Source organism: Hyperolius riggenbachi, chromosome 12 (assembly GCF_040937935.1).
Source record: "Hyperolius riggenbachi isolate aHypRig1 chromosome 12, aHypRig1.pri, whole genome shotgun sequence".
NCBI classification, from domain to species: domain Eukaryota; kingdom Metazoa; phylum Chordata; class Amphibia; order Anura; family Hyperoliidae; genus Hyperolius; species Hyperolius riggenbachi.
This window is the reverse complement of record NC_090657.1, coordinates 115,232,817-115,249,764: the sequence shown is the minus strand read 5'-3', so window position 1 is coordinate 115,249,764 and position 16,948 is coordinate 115,232,817. Positions and strand designations below refer to the sequence as shown.

Genomic DNA, 16,948 nt, shown 5'->3' with positions numbered 1-16,948 from the left:
TTACCAAGACAGTCAAGAAAGAGAGGACCACCACAGAACATAATAATAGGTGACGATAATCTAGAATCTGTAAAACATTTTAAATATCTGGGAGTCAACCTAGACAGTGATGGAAGTGAAACAGCAGAAATCCATGGAAGAATTCAAATCAATGGAAAAACTCAAGCCAACAGAGCATACTTTGCCCTATCACACATCTTTCACTCACAGGATATCCAAAGGAACAACAAAATCCGGGTATACAAGATCATAATCAGGCCTATACTTACCTATGGGTGTGAAACATGGATACTTATTCAAAACCTAGCAAGCAAAATGGATGCTTTTGAAAGGAAGATCGTCAGGCTTGCCTGGTCAATGACTATAGGTCAGGCTGTATGCCCTTATGACTGACCTATAGCCCAGCCCGTAACACCTGCACAAGCTCCTACCTAATACAATTCTACAATACCCTGCAGGCAGATGTAGCATACAGGCTGACATATAGTATTCACCAAACAAAGAAGTATGAGTAATATAAGCACTGTGAACTCAGATATAGTCACCTGAGGCCTGGTGTTTGGAGGCAGTCCAGATGATAGCCAGAGAATGACAGGCTAGTGATAGATACACACTTTCCAGAAGACGTGGTCAGTCCAGGCAGAGTTCATAAGAATAGTCCATTAAACGAGCAGAGGTTGATCCAGGCAGCAATCAGGGAAATCCAGGAACAAGGCCGAGTCAGCAATGGGTAATCAACATAGAGCGTGGTCAGGATTCAGGAACAAACAGGAGTCGGCAACAGGAGAGCAATCTGAATTAAGCTTGGTCAAGATACAGACAAAGTTGGCACAAGTTCAGCAGTAGTGAGCGCAGTCTCAGCAACAAGCCCAGCAGAGGCTATCACGGGCGATGACAGAGGGCGCTCACCTAACTTTTATACTACCGTTGGACTAACCAATCAACTAAAAGGAATCCAAAAGTGACCAATCATCCTGCGGCGTGTCAGCAAGTCAGCTGACACCCCGTGCATACAAGCTATCACTATTTACAGCGGCGGAGCGCGTTCTGAGGATGCGTCTGCCGCTTAGCCAATGGGAATTGAGCATCATGCACTCCACTGACATCAGAGCTTCGCAGAGACCCAGAGGCTTGCGTCTCAGTGTGGGTCTCGGTGTTCTGCCGCCATGAGCAACAAGATCTTACAAAGATATTATGCAAAGTCTATGGCCCCATCCACGAGAATGGTGTATGGAGAATTAAATACAACCGTGATAAACTATATAAAGATCTCCCAATATCAGACTATATTAGGATTCAATGGTTGAGATGGGCAGGACATGTGGTTAGAATGGATGACCATGACTAGCCATGACTGACCGGATTAACAGGAGACATAGCGCCAGAACAGAGGGGCCGAAGAGGATGGCGAGGGAGCCCATGGTCCTCATGGGGCTGGAGGAAGCCCCAGGTAAGTATAAATAAGGCACAGTGTACCGTCTCAGGTACACTTTAAGGGGTAAAAACCCCGGAATTTGAAGTGGTTTAATGATATCCAAAGACGTCAAATACGTCAATTACCTTGATAAGTAAAACATCACAATTTAAAAGAAATATAAGGCAATTTTAAGAAAATGAGATCTACTTACTTGGGGCCTCCTCCAGTCCCTGGAAGTCTATGTGTCCCTCGTCTCAGCTCCGCTCCAGGCCGGTCTCCTGGGGTCCCCTCCGTATCAGCCGCCTACCTGACGAAGTCGGCAGGCTCTGCATTGCTGCCGCGCTGCTCGCGATCACGGTCACGTAGCTGGGAGCTTTGTGCGCAGTACTTCTTGCTTGTGCATGCACAGAGGCTGCCAACCTCGTTGGGTCAGCGGCTACTACGGAGGGGACCCTGGGACACCAGCCTGGAGCGGAGCTGCGGCGAAGGGACTCATAGCTGGAGGAAGCTCCAGGTAAGTGATAAGTTTGATAATCTGTCAGTACAATATTACAACATGGTACAAAATGACAAAAGCTACATGATTATTTAATTCATATTTTTAAAAACAAGTAAAAATCACCAAGCATTATTCTCATAACCTGTAAATCACAATTCATATGCCCATCTATCTGTGTAATTGATAATAATACTGATGATAAATAATCACCAGTGGCTCAAATGGCAGAGTTTAGCCAGTGACGTACTTGTCGAGTAGCTGTATGCTGGATGTTACATGCTAAGCATACTCTCCTTTTAACTCATCTTAATTTAGATGCAAGCGGTGGTTAGAGGCAGAGTGATAGCGCATTATCAGTGGCGTAACAATAGGCATTGCAGAGATAGCGACTGCATTGGGGCCCTTGGGCCAGAGGGGCCCCGTAGGGCCCTTCCTCAACCAAAGTATTAGCTGTTTATTGGTCCTGTGGTAGTAATAATCACTTCTACAGATGCTATGAATGGTAGTAATCATTAACAAACTGTTAACCATCCCTTTCTTGCACCTCTAATACTGTGGATGACCGTGGCAGGTTTTGTTGCGCCGTATCAAGTGTACCATATAGAGTGCTAGGGGGCCCAATGTAAAACTCTCACCGGGGCCCATAGCTCTAAAGCTACGCCACTGCACATTATTACGGGGATTCTTAGAGTCTTAGTTGAGTGGAGTTAGTCATTCCTGCCTGCCGGTGTAACGTGCTTCTTGGTTCTGTTTCCGCCAGGGTCCTAAGACCGTATCAAAGTGTCAGTGCAAACAAATTCATATAGTGCAAACCTAAATGATCAAATAAATACATACATCAAACCAATTAATAAGTGCAATTCATCTGTGCAAAGAAATACCCTTCAGGGAGCAGCCATGAAAGGGAATCTAAAGTGCCTAATATGAGGAGAATACATCACCTGTAAAGAACAAAGTGCTGATAAAGAACAAAGTGCTGATCCTCCAGAGTGGGCAGTGGTTAGGAGCAGCAGAGATGGATTAAGATGTAATAGGGCCCTAGGCAAAGTAGTAGATTTGAGGCCCCCTTGTAGTCTTTTTGGTAAGCTGAAGTGGAGAGAGGTCGGAGATGGTGGCATGTGGGCCCCTTGACACCCACTAGGCCCCAAGCACCTGCCTAGGTTGCCTGGTGGATGATCCTGCTCTGGTGAGGTGGAAGAGAGGAAATGAGAACTCCATTGTATAATTATTAGGCTGAATTCACAGTGATGCATTGCATAACGTATGCATTAAAATGTGTATGAAATACAATGGAGACTGGACATAGAAGTTAATTAAAAGCCTGCGTGCAGTGAGATAGAATAAAGTGATCCATTAAAAAGCAAAGATGTGAACTGGCCCATAGAAATGTATGAGCAGTGAGTAGACATGCAGAATAATTTTGCATCGCAATTGAAGTACTGCGAACTAGCCCTAGGATAGACGAGAGAAAAAAATAAAATAAATGCTGATCTATTTACCTGGGGCTTCCTCCAGCCCCTTGAAGTCTATGTGTCCCTTGTCACAGCTCCGCTGGCAGCCAATCTTCTGCGGTCCCCTCCATGAGGCTGCGATCATGTGGGCGTGAGCATTTTGTGCAGAATGCTCCCAGCCAAGTGAGCACGGCCCGACCTAAACCTACTAGGAAGAATCAAGTATGTTTGGATGCTGAGGCCTAATCAAATAGAACATTGATAATTTGGAACTGTTACTTGGAAATGTCAACATCATGAAAGTTTGAAACACATAGGGGACAGGCATCTTCACACCTCTGCATTTTAACACATAGCATTATCATACCGTGTTGTCAAAAGTATGCCTCTGGATGGATAATGTAGATAATGGCCTTAATTCACTAAGATCATGCTGGAGATAATAAGGCAAGAGAAAACTTGCCACCACACAGTGAGAGAGTTATCTTATCTCTTCATTCCGTAAAGGAGTTATCGGGCTAAAATGAGTAAAATGAGCTTTACTCACCTAGGGCTTTCTCCAGCCCCTTGCAGCCGACTTTCCCAAACTGACTGCTCCGCTCCCTGCCGCTGTCCCAGGCTTTGTGATCGGTATGCAGGCCGACCGCGGGGTCTGCCTTACTGCGGCTGCGCGAAGCGCCGCTGTCAATCATGGCCACGTGGGCCTCTCCGCTGACCCAATAAAGTATAAATGTACCCCCTTGTGCATTTATACATTAGCTGTCAGGAGTCACCCACTGTGGGGTGCCCATCTGTCCAGGGCTGTGGAGTCAGAGTCGAAGCAATTTTGGGTACCTGGTGTCAGAGTCGGTGATTTCAATAAACTGAGGAGTCAGAGTTGGATGATTTTTGAACCAAATCCATAGCCTTGGTGAAAATTAGACTAAAGAGTCAGCGTCAAGGAGTTGGAGCAATTTTGGGTACCTGGAGTCAGAGGTTTCATAAACTGGGGATGATTTTTGTACTGACTCCACAGTCCTGCGATTGTCTTCAGAATCCCCCGCAGATTATTGTAGGTAGGAAGCCAAGTTTAGGTGCCCCCAGTATAGGTTAGCTAGGTACAGGTGTTCCCCAGTATAGCCTAGGTAGGTACAGGTGTCCTTTAGTATAGGCTAGGCTATAGGTAATTGCAGGTTCAGGTGTTCCTCAGGCTATAGGTAGGTGCAGGTGTTCCTCAGGCTATAGGTAGGTGCAGGTGCCCCCCAGGCTATAGGTAGTTGCAGATGTCCCCCAGACTATAGATAGGTGCAGGTGTCCCCCAGGCTATAGGTAGGCGCAGGTGTCCCCCAGGATATAGGTTAGGGCAGGTGTCTCCAGGCCAGGTCCGTTAGATGTAGCGGCTTCAGTAAGTTAGCTAGCAACAGACTTGCTAGTATAGGTGCCCAGATCTCCCCCTCCCTTCCTCGATCCAGCCATTATATACATTACCTAGCCTATATCCAGCGATCGCAGCTTCCCTGCACAGCTCCGGTATTCTATGGGGAGGATCGTACTGCGCGTGATGTCATGGCGCTGATGACTTCACCGGCCTCATGACGTCACGCTCAGTATGATCCTCCACATAGAATACCGGAACTGTGCGGGGAGGCTGCGACCACTGGATAGAGGCTGGGTAATGTACATAACAACTGGATCGAGGGGGGAGGACAGAATCTGGGTGGCATCCGGGCAGATTGGGGCACCTATACTAGCTAGCCTGTTGCTAGCTAACTTGCAGAAGCCCCTACACATAATGGAGCTACTAGCCTGGGGGACACATGAGCACATAAAACCCTTCTGAGAGGCATCCCTTACACACTCAAATATCACCTCTATGCCGATGACACGCAGATTTACCTCCATACCCCCGATCTCTCATCCACCACCATAAACAAGGTCTCCACGTGTCTCTCAGCAATTTCCTCCTGGATGTCTGCTAGGCAGGGCCGGCCCGCTCATGAGGCGGGGTGAAACTTTTGCCTCAGGCGGCAAATTTCTAGGGGCGGCATCCGCCCGTCGGTGGGTGCGGGGAGCCGGCCGCCCAGCTGGAGGGGTAGCGGGCAGGACGGGGGTATTGGGCCTAGCGGCGGGGAGGGGGGTCGGACCCCCCCCCTCCCTCGCCTGGGTCCCCCGTCCTCCGCTCCCCTCCAGCCTTAAATACATCAGAAGCGCAACTCTCGTAAGAGGCAGTGGGCGGGGAGGACTCACCTCTTCCTCGATTTAGCGTGCGCTCCACTGACGTCACTTCCTGCAACGCCGCCCACTGTATTGTAAATGGACGGCGTTGCAGGAAGGGACGTCAGTGGAGCGCACGCTGGATCGAGCGAGGAAGAGGTGAGTCCTCCCCGCCCACTGCCTCTTACGAGAGTTGCGCTTCTGATGTATTTAAGGCTGGAGGGGAGCGGAGGACGGGGGACCCAGGCGAGGGAGGGGGGGGGGGGGTCCGACCCCCCTCCCCGCCGCTAGGCCTAATACCCCCGCCCTGCCCGCTACCCCTCCAGCTTGGCGGCGGCGGCCCCCCCTCACGGGGGGCGGCGGCAGCAATAATTTTTTCAAAATTTGCCTCAGGCGGCAAAAAGTCTAGGGCCGGCCCTGCTGCTAGGTTCCTGAAGCTTAACCTAGAGAAAACATCACCAGAAAGACACAAGAGACGGCACACCACTGGCTGCAAACAATTTTGCTGTATTGGATCAAGTACACTTGATCCAATACAGCAAAATTGTTTGCAGCCAGTGGTGTGCCGTCTCTTGTGTCTTTTTGGGTATTTCCTAAAGCCGTGGGAGCAATCCGGCTGGGACAAGGCACCGGCTTTAGTTACAGGTTTGTTTAACCTGTTGGACGCGCTCTCCAGGCATCTACAGTGTGTGAAAACATCACCAGAGCCTGCAATTTCCACCTCCGTAATGTCTCCAAGATCCGCCCCTTCTTAACTCCGGACACAACCAAACTGCTCATCCATGCCCTCATCATCTCCCGCCTTGATTACTGTAACTCCCTCCTTTCTGGCCTTCCCTTGAAACGCACTGCCCTCCTGCAATCAGTGATGAACGCGGCTGCAAGACAATCCATTCTTCGCACCGCTCCGCATCCACATCTCCCCTTTGTGAATCCCTGCACTGGCTGCCTATCCGTTTCAGGATAACTTTCAAGATTCTATGCCTGGCGTATAAATCTGTGCACAAAACCTGCCCTACCTACATCTCGGAGCCAAATACAGGGCAAACTTGGAAGAAAACCTCTTGGAGACTGCAAAAGACTTGAGACTGGGGCGGAGGTTCACCTTCCAGCAGGACAATGACCCTAAACATAAAGCCAGGGCAACAATGGAATGGTTTAAAACAAAACATATCTATGTGTTAGAATGGCTAAGTCAAAGTCCAGATCTAAATCCAATCGAGAATCTGTGGCAAGATCTGAAAACTGCTGTTCACAAATGCTGTCCATCTAATCTGACTGAGCTGGAGCTGTTTTGCAAAGAAGAATGGGCAAGGATTTCAGTCTCTAGATGTGCAAAGCTGGTAGAGACATACCCTAAAAAAAGACTGGCAGCTGTAATTGCAGCAAAAGGTGGTTCTACAAAGTATTGACTCAGGGGGCCGAATAATTACGCACACCCCACTTTGCAGTTATTTATTTGTAAAAAATGTTTGGAATGATGTATGATTTTCGATCCACTTCTCACATGTACACCACTTTGTATTGGTCTTTCACGTGGAATTCCAATAAAATTGATGCATGTTTGTGGCAGTAATGTGAAAAAATGTGGAAAACTCCAAGGGGGCTGAATACTTTTGCAACCCACTGTATATGTATACCAATGCTGCCATATTGTTTCTATTGACCTGAGGAAACAGACCCTGATTCTCCGTGAAGCGTGTTATCTGTATCCTGCTTTACCATGTATACCCAATGCATTCTTCCAAGCCACCCAGTATTTCCTGCTAATTGAATATTTCAGTTGCCGCGGCACTTCCTAGTAACTGCGCAACACGCATTCCCTTGCCTACAGCTGTTAATGGCTATAACTATGAGGACGCTGCTCCCCATCACTGCCCCATTTAGGTTCAGTAGGCATCCCCTATACATACCTGGACCAAGGCCATCCAACGAAGAAGTATGCACCGCCTCGCCTTGGGGGCTCTACATCTGGCCACCTCCGTAAGAGCCTGGTCCCTGACTGGCCTGAAAGGGACACATGCCTTCTCTTGCTGATTTTGGCAAACAGACACAATTGAATCAGGTGAGTCCTGTCATGGACAAGATAGTACACAGATTGACATATCTTTCATAGAGCGCTCTTTTTTTTGTCTTTTTTTTGTCTCAATGCTTTAAGTTTCTGGCCCAGATCTGATGCTTTGTTTCTGGTCCAACTTCACTGGCTGCATGTTAGTTGCAGGTGTGTGACTGAAAACCAGCTAAAGCCTAAAGGACATTCATACCCCTATTCTGTCAAGTGTCACAAAAATGCTGCACACCAATGGGGCTATCACATTGATCGCTGTACGGCATGGCTTGGCAGGAGCCGTTGTAATGGCGCCAGTGCTGCAGTGCGTCATGCGCATTTCACCCAGTATTGAGGTATACTTTCATTGTAAAGTATGCCTCACTGTATGGTTGCACTGCAGTGGTAATGTGCGGTGTAACTTTTCAAGACCATAGCAGTGTGACTGCAGAAGAATTGCACCGCAATGGACTGTTTGAAGTGTGGAATGGGTCTCATGCACAGCATCGCAGCCAGGCAAGGGAAAGAAGATGGTAGCCTCCATATTTCTCTCACTCCATCTTACCTTTTAGAGGTGCGTGGATCAATGTTATTAATCACTGGAACATAATGGGATTCCCTTTGCTATCCTCCAATGGTTGACATTTTTGTGACACTAGGTAGGAGATGAGATCAAGCATTCTATGTATTATATCAGTCCACAAAAAGAGAATAGAAAGAACAGAGAATAGAAAATCTGTTCATGGAGGCAATGCAAATAAATTCTGCTGGACATGGAAGACAATACATGAAATTAAAGCTGTTGCTGTGCATGTGTATTGTACATTGCATTTTGAAGAAGTTGCAGGCTGCATATAAAAGAAAAGAGTTACTAAAAGAAGAATGGAGGCATCACATGAAATGGGGAGTGGTCAGTTGGTCTTAAGGTGGCCACACACCATACAATTTTTTAAATATCTGTTCAGTTTAAGAATTGCAATCAATTTTTCTGACTAATTGTAACTTTTCAAAAAATATGACCAATGTACCACACACCTATGTTCAATTTTTCCCCAATTATGATAAAAGTGATTGGAAACTCTGAGAAAATTGCTAGGGTGTGTATATTAATAAATTGACAATCTAACACACACCATACAATCTTTAGAGAAATTGAAGAAAAATATCTGGCATTCCGGATAGATAAAAATCGAAGAAAACGGGACATCCGATCGGATTTTTCAGTCGAATGAAAAAAAAGCTTTCGATTTTTTTGGGAGATCCGATAGTTTTTATCGAATTTTATTGTATCATTTTATCATTTTATTGTATAGTGTGTGGCCACCTTAAAGGGAAGGTTCAGGGACTAGCTAAAAAAAATCAAAATCCAATTCCACTTACCTGGGGCTTCCTCCAGCCCGTGGCAGGCAGGAGGTGCCCTCGGCACCGCTCCGCAGGCTCCCGGTGGCGTCCGGTTGCCGACCCGACCTGGCCAGGCCGGCGGCCAGGTCGGGCCTCTTCTGCGCTCCATGGTGCGTTCCACGCCGGCGCGCTGATGTCATCGGACGTCCTCCGGGTTGTACTGCGCAGGCTCAGAAGAGCGCAGAAGAGGCCCGACCTGGCCGCCGGCCTGGCCAGGTCGGGTCGGCCACCGGAGACCACCGGGAGCCTGCGGAGCGGCGCCGAGGGCACCTCCTGCCTGCCACGGGCTGGAGGAAGCCCCAGGTAAGTGGAAATGGATTTTGATTTTTTTTAGCTAGTCCCTGAACCTTCCCTTTAAGAGGGAGCAAAAAATATAATTGTTAGATTCATTATGCTCTCCACCTCTAAATGACACATCATTTTATGGAGTCAGAGTTACTATAGAATTCCTTAACATGATCATGCTGATCGACATATCACAGCTTTGTAAGAATTAAGAACTAATCATAGTATGTTTTTTAACCTTCAGTCGTTTTTCACCTTATGCATCCGAGCAATTTTCACCTCCCATTCATTTGTCAATAACTTTATCACAATGAAATGATCTATAGTTTTTGTTTTCCACCACCAATTAGGCTTTGGGTGGTACATTTTGCTAAGAATTATTTTTTTCTAAATGCATTTTAACGGGAATATTAAGAAAAAAAATTGAAAAAAAAATGATTATTTCTCAGTTTTTGTCCATGATAGCTTTAAAATAACATATGCTACGAAAATTAAAACCCACATATTTTAATTGCCCATTTATCCTGGTTATTACACTATTTCAATTATGTCCCTATCGCAATGTATGGTGCCAATATTTTATAGGGAAATAAAGGTGCATTTGTTCAGTTTTGCGTCCATCACTATTTACAAGCTTATAATTTAAAAAATAATAGTAATATTTTTAGAGTGTGGGTGGTAAACAGTTAATTTTAAATGTCATTGATTGTGTGTATTTAAAAAAAATGTATGTAGATGTAGTTTAACTATTTGGCCACAAGATGGCCTCAGTCATTTTTTTTCCCATCCTGTAAGCGAGCAATCACGCTTACAGGAAGTGAAGGGAAGACGTGAATCTTTTTCTTCTTTAGAAAGATCACGGCTTCTCATACTGCGTTCCCATTCATTGATCTCCGCGCTAATGGGCGGAGGCACAGAAGCATGCAGGGGCATGCAAGATCGGCCATGGAAGTGCGCAGCAGCGTGGCAGCAGCCTTTTGGACGTAGCAGATACGACCAAAAGGCTTAAAGCGGATCCGAGATGAAAAACTAACTATAACAAGTAACTTGTGTATATATCTTATCTAAAGTTTAGATAGTTTACACAGCAAATCTAGCTGCAAACAGCTTTAATAGAATATGATTGATTATTCCTGTGATACAGTGACAGCAGCCATGTTGTTTGTAAACATTACACAGAAGCAGGCTTATCTGCATCTTGAGCAAAAAAACCTAAACCCCTCTCCTCCTCCCCCTCTGCCTCTGAAATCTCTGGCTAGTAATACTTCCCCCTCCTCCGGCCCAGACTGAGCTCCCATGAGCCCTTGCTATTGTCTGAAAGTGCCTTGGCTCTCTGAAAACCTGTGGGCGTGGCTTCTTTAGTTTATAAGGAATTAGAGTATTAAGACAAAAACAAAAAAGTATTTGGCTTGAGGAATGCCCTATAAACAATAGGAAAGGAACACAATTATGCAATGAGTAAACGTTCATCTCGGATCCACTTTAAATGGTTAATATGTAAAATCAAGTATTCTTTCAAGTCCCACAATGGGCCTTATCCATTTCACTTTTTCTCCTAGGAGATAATGTTTCATCTTCACTTTAAAATAACTTTTCCTGCAATTGAAAAAGTACCAAAAAGTGGGTGAAAATGTACTGTAAAAATAATTTTGAGTATTTTCTTGCTAACTGGTGGCTTGAAATGCATTTTATTGATAAGATGTCAAAATATCACCTAGGAGAAAACTTTGAAGAAAAAGTGAATTGGATTGGGCCCATTAGGTGAAATAAATTACTCTATAAGCTTGTAGGTAAACAGGGAGTTATGCTCACAATTCTACCTATTGGCCTCAATTTACAAAGCATTACGGCATACAGTAAAGCAACAAAAAAATTATTTTATGGAACGTTTTGTTAAATGTCAATTCACACAGGCATTAACCATTAATGGAAATCTAAAATTGCCCACAAAACCTCATAAATGTTAATTCACAAAGCAGGTGTAACGTTAGGGTCTGGGATCTGAGGTTTGGGCTCCGAATCCCCTGGTACTGTGTCCTAGATGTTAGGACCCATTATGATGCCCTGGATCTCATGCAGCAGCATCCATTGTCATGGTGCCTGTGTTGTTCCCTATAGTTCTCCCAGAGCAAGGTCTCTTAATGGCCATGGCCGAGATAACTCTGCTCCCCCCACCCATCCAAGCTCATCTGATGCTGCTGTCTGTTGGCATGTAGCTGAAATCACTCTAAATAGTCTATCCAACACTTGTTCTCTTAATGGCCATGGCCAAGGTTCCCCCCCCCCCCCGTGCCTGCGTGGAGCCACTGGGGTTGATGGGGCTAAGACTACCGAGCTAGCATGGACCAGGAGGAAATCCAAGAACATTGGTCGTATTAGAAACAAGGAGAACTAGGCTGTGCTGGGAGACAAGGTCAACCACCCACTGTCTTTCTGCAACTCACTGTGTCCATCAGCTTTCTCTATCAGCCCCATAATGCTCTGCTTTCTACTACTTCCTGCTTGTACCCCACTACCCTTTATGTTCTTCGCACTGTCCAGTTTATCTCCCACCACACTTCTCTCTCATTTCTTATGAGGTATAACATTTTATGCATTTCATATGTAGAGTGTTTGCTGCATTTCATATGTGTGTCTATGCTTACTGCATTTCCTATGTGAGGGTAATATTTGGTGCATTTCATAAGTAGGGTAATGCTGGCTGCATTTTATATATGGTGTAATGTTTGCTGCATTTCATATGCGCAGTAACATCTGCCGCATTTCTTATGTGGAATAGCATTTACTGCATTTCATATGCTGTGGGCATGATCTGCATATGTATGAAAAAAGTTTTGCCATTCATTGAAGAAAGAGTTCTTTACGGTAAAAGTGATTAAAATGTAGAATGTATTAACACAGGAAGTAGTTATGGCAAATTGTACAGGGAGTGCAGAATTATTAGGCAAGTTGTATTTTTGAGGAATCATTTTATTGTTGAACAACAACCATGTTCTCAATGAACCCATAAACTCATTAATATCAAAGCTGAATATTTTTGAAAGTAGTTTTTAGTTTGTTTTTAGTTTTAGCTATTTTAGGGGGATATCTGTGTGTGCAGGTGACTATTACTGTGCATAATTATTAGGCAACTTAACAAAAAAAACAAATATATACCCATTTCAATTATTTATTTTTACCAGTGATACCAATATAACATCTCAACATTCACAAATATACATTTCTGACATTCAAAAACAAAACAAACAAAAAATCAGTGACCAATATAGCTACCTTTCTTTGCAAGGACACTCAAAAGCCTGCCATCCATGGATTCTGTCAGTGTTTTGATCTGTTCACTATCAACATTGCGTGCAGCAGCAACCACAGCCTCCCAGACACTGTTCAGAGAGGTGTACTGTTTTCCCTCCTTGTAAATCTCACATTTTATGATGGACCACAGGTTCTCAATGGGGTTCAGATCAGGTGAACAAGGAGGCCATGTCATTAGTTTTTCTTCTTTTATACCCTTTCTTGCCAGCCACGCTGTGGAGTACTTGGACACGTGTGATGGAGCATCGTCATGCAATAAAATCATGTTTTTCTTGAAGGATGCAGACTTTTTCCTGTACCACTGCTTGAAGAAGGTGTCTTCCAGAAACTGGCAGTAGGACTGGGAGTTGAGCTTGACTCCATCCTCAACCCGAAAAGGCCCCACAAGCTCATCTTTGATGATACCTGCCCAAACCAGTACTCCACCTCCACCTTGCTGGCGTCTGAGTCGGACTGGAGCTCTCTGCCCTTTACCAATCCAGCCACGGGCCCATCCATCTGGCCCATCAAGACTCACTCTCATTTCATCAGTCCATAAAGCCTTAGAAAAATCAGTCTTGAGATATTTCTTGGCCCAGTCTTGACGTTTCAGCTTGTGTGTCTTGTTCAGTGGTGGTCGTCTTTCAGCCTTTCTTACATTGGCCATGTCTCCGAGTATTGCACACCTTGTGCTTTTGGGCACTCCAGTGATGTTGCAGCTCTGAAATATGGCCAAACTGGTGGCAAGTGGCATCTTGGCAGCTGCACGCTTGCCTTTTCTCAGTTCATGGGCAGTTATTTTGCGCCTTGGTTTTTCCACACATAGTTACATAGTTACATAGTTATTTTGGTTGAAAAAAGACATACGTCCATCGAGTTCAACCGCTTCTTGCGACCCTGTTGACTATTTTGAATGAAACGCTTGATTGTTCGATGATCACGCTTCAGAAGCTTTGCAATTTTAAGAGTGCTGCATCCCTCTGCAAGATATCTCACTATTTTTGACTTTTCTGAGCCTGTCAAGTCCTTCTTTTGACCCATTTTGCCAAAGGAAAGGAAGTTGCCTAATAACTATGCACACCTGATATAGGGTGTTGATGTCATTAGACCACACCCCTTCTCATTACAGAGATGCACATCACCTAATATACTTAATTGGTAGTAGGCTTTCGAGCCTATACAGCTTGGAGTAAGACAACATGCATAAAGGATGATGTGGTCAAAATACTCATTTGCCTAATAATTCTGCACTCCCTGTATATCTGTGTTTAAGGGGGGCTGTGATTAAGGACTAATCTCCATCCAAAACATGTCAGCTATGTGATGCCTGTGGTAATTTTAATTTTGGATACATCCAACAATAAAGGAATCTTTGGATAAGTGCAAACTTTCCTCCTTTATTTACATTGTGTGGGCGTTGCTGACCTAGTCGAGTACTCTCCCAGGATTAAAAAGGGTGCAGCGGTATCCACCATTCTCTGTGTTTAAGGGGGGCTTGTATGCTTTCCTTGCATTTAAAGAACAAGGACATCCAAAGCTATAACTACTGGGTAATTCCCAGCGGTATTTATCCAGGGATTTTATATTTTTAACACCTGGAGTCTAATTTAGGTCTAATTGGTTCAAGCCTTTTAAAGTAAAACAGGGATCTTGAAAAGTAAAGATTTGATACTTACCTGGGGCTTCCTCCCACCCCATAAACACATCTGAGTCCCACGCCATCCTCCCGCGGTCTGCCATTCAGCCGCCATCAGCCCCAGTAACTGGCTCAGTCGCGTCAGTCCGGGTCTACGGCGCATAAATGGGGCGGGAGGAAGCCACGGGTAAGTATCAAATATTTTCTTTTTCAGATCTCTGGTACACTTTAAGGTTTTTTTTTTAGCCTTTCTCTGGATCAACTGAGATATGTAAGGGTGCAGGCTAGTGTTCTATCATATTTTGTGGTTGAACTTGATGACTTTTTTCAACCCTACTGTGTAACTATGTGGCATAATTTTTGCTGCATTTCATACGTGACATAATGTTTGCTGCATTTGTGGTTTTTGAAGGGAGAACGTTGTCCAATTACCTTTAGGGATACTTTGCCTTACTGTATTTTGGGACGAAACTCTGGCCCACTGCCTTTGAGCCACAGTTACATTAGAGTTGCCTCCATGCACATTCTGTAATGGGCACACCCCATTTTTCACTTGGCGCACCACACTCTTCCCTTCTCCTTGGTGCCCCAGGGAGCCCAAAATCTTTCAGGATCTTAGCAATGCCCATATCACAATAAGAATAGAGCAATGTAAAACAAGTGAGATGTACAGTATTTAACTTTCAGTCTGGAGATGTCAGTAAATAACAAACAGGTGTTTGTAAAAGTAATACAGTAGAAGGGAAGAAACAAAGAAAATGTGAAAACAATTTAAACTCCTCTGGAAAATAAGAAAAATAATGAAAACGTGTTCCTAATTTCAGGTGCATTGTATAATGTAAATCCACAATATAATTTTGTACAATAGTAATAGTTAATAAGATTGGATTTGAAGTTAACTTGTCAGTATAAAAAATGCTATCTGTATCTGTCTTCCATTTTCCATGCACTGCAATATTTCATCAAACACTAAATTAAATACCATATTAATCCATAAAATACAGAATGAAATACCGCATGAGGTAAAAATCTTTGTAAATTTTCATGCACTTTTACGGTAAATCACCAAACTATTACCAAACGTATCTGAGGTAAATTACCAAGCGTGACATGACATTTGTCTTAGTGAATTGAAGCCATGGAGTAGCAGTGGGTGACAGGAAATGAGAAGGAATATTTCTAATGTGAACACAAACTTTTTACACCCACTTTAAAGCGATAAATATAAAAAGTACAAATTCCTAACATATCTCTTCTTATAGGCCACTTAATGTTTTTATCCTACAGTATAACTGCCTTTGTTAACGTCACTGGTCTGAGATGGTTAAGGTCATAGGCAGTACAAGAGGCACACAGTCATAAAAGGGTTACGGTATGCATAATGTTTGCTGTGTTTAGCAGGTATGTCTCAGTCTCCAAACTTGGTTACATACAACAAGGGGTGTTTTGCTGAGCTGATAAGCTTCTCATTAGTTTTCAGTATTGTGTCAGTAACGGGAGACTGAAGGAGGAGGTGGTGGAGAATAAAAGGATTATGACGCTTCTAGAAAAAGGGAGATTATAAAAAATGATCATTTTAAGAGATCTCCATTCTCATTCAACTTGTTAGTATTTAAAATTGACCATGTGTGAACTAATCTTGTGTATGCCTCACCTGGTTTTTTCTCCTTCTCTGCTGCCGCAGGTTTTTGCCTCTGTTCCTCAGGCTAAGTGCACGTTTCAAGTTCCTGTAGCAGAGACAAAATTAATCCGAGAGAAAGAAGTAAGGAAGGGGAGGGGATAGCAGAGAAAGTACAGTGATTCACGTAAACAGATTTAGAAAGAGGAGTGTAGTTATAGGATATGTGTGCAGGGTAGTGGGAAAGTAAAGGGAAATGGTGAAAAGTAAAGGAAACATTGCAAAATGAAAATTACATTAATGTATATAAAAAGGGATATCTGTACCTGCATCTTTATCTTAAGAGAGCATACCATGCAAGCAGGTTGCCAGTGCACAGGTCATTAGACTAGACTGTAGTGAGAGGGCGAAAAGAGAAGAAAGTGTGTTAAAGGTAATGAAGTGAGAGAAAGAGAAAAAGGGGAAAGGTAGAAAAGGTCTTGCCAGGGCCATTTCAAGACTATTTGGTGCCACCAACAAGGTAACCTGCGTCATCACCCCCAGATCCAGATCATCTACAAGGCAATTCTATGCAGTTGCCTAGGGTCTGAAGAGAGTCTGTTAACACCCACCAAATCTTACAAAAAAAAAAAAAAGCCAGGTCATCATAAGCCAGGTGACCATCAGCAGTGGGCAAAAATTATTATGTTGCCTAGGGTCCAATTTCATCTTAATCCATCACCTCCGCCTTCCCCCACCACCACACACACACACACACACATGCATACACAACACACACAAAATAAGATACTAATACAGTGAAATCACTCATTTAAATACTTTAGGACCGCAGTGATTGAAATCTACACCCTGTTTTGGCAGGGAAAAGTTTTCAATCAACCGACTCTGCTCGTTCTCGTCGCTTTCGTCGCTCTGATGATCTCGCCGCTGTTTGGTCAGAAGCCGATTTCATTGGCTCCTGACCCTGTCTATCAATGTAAGCCGCTCCCATTGGCTTACATTGATAGGCAGGGTCAGGAGACAATGAAAGCAGCTCCTAGAGACAGCAAAGTGGGTGGCCCAGGTTCCAGACGTGTGGCAGCGACGGCGATTGTGCTGGGTATGTGCGGC

At 44.3% G+C, this 16,948-nt stretch overlaps 1 protein-coding gene across 1 annotated transcript in view; it reads right to left on the bottom strand.

Moving 5' to 3' along the window:
* SLC16A5 (solute carrier family 16 member 5) overlaps nucleotides 1-15,948 on the bottom strand; it is a 185,173-nt gene extending 169,225 nt beyond the window's left edge. The window contains exon 1 of the mRNA XM_068262397.1: nucleotides 15,875-15,948. The gene's annotated coding sequence lies outside the window, so the exon portion shown is untranslated. The remainder of the gene's footprint in view (nucleotides 1-15,874) is intronic.
* Between the last annotated feature and the right edge of the window lie 1,000 nt (nucleotides 15,949-16,948).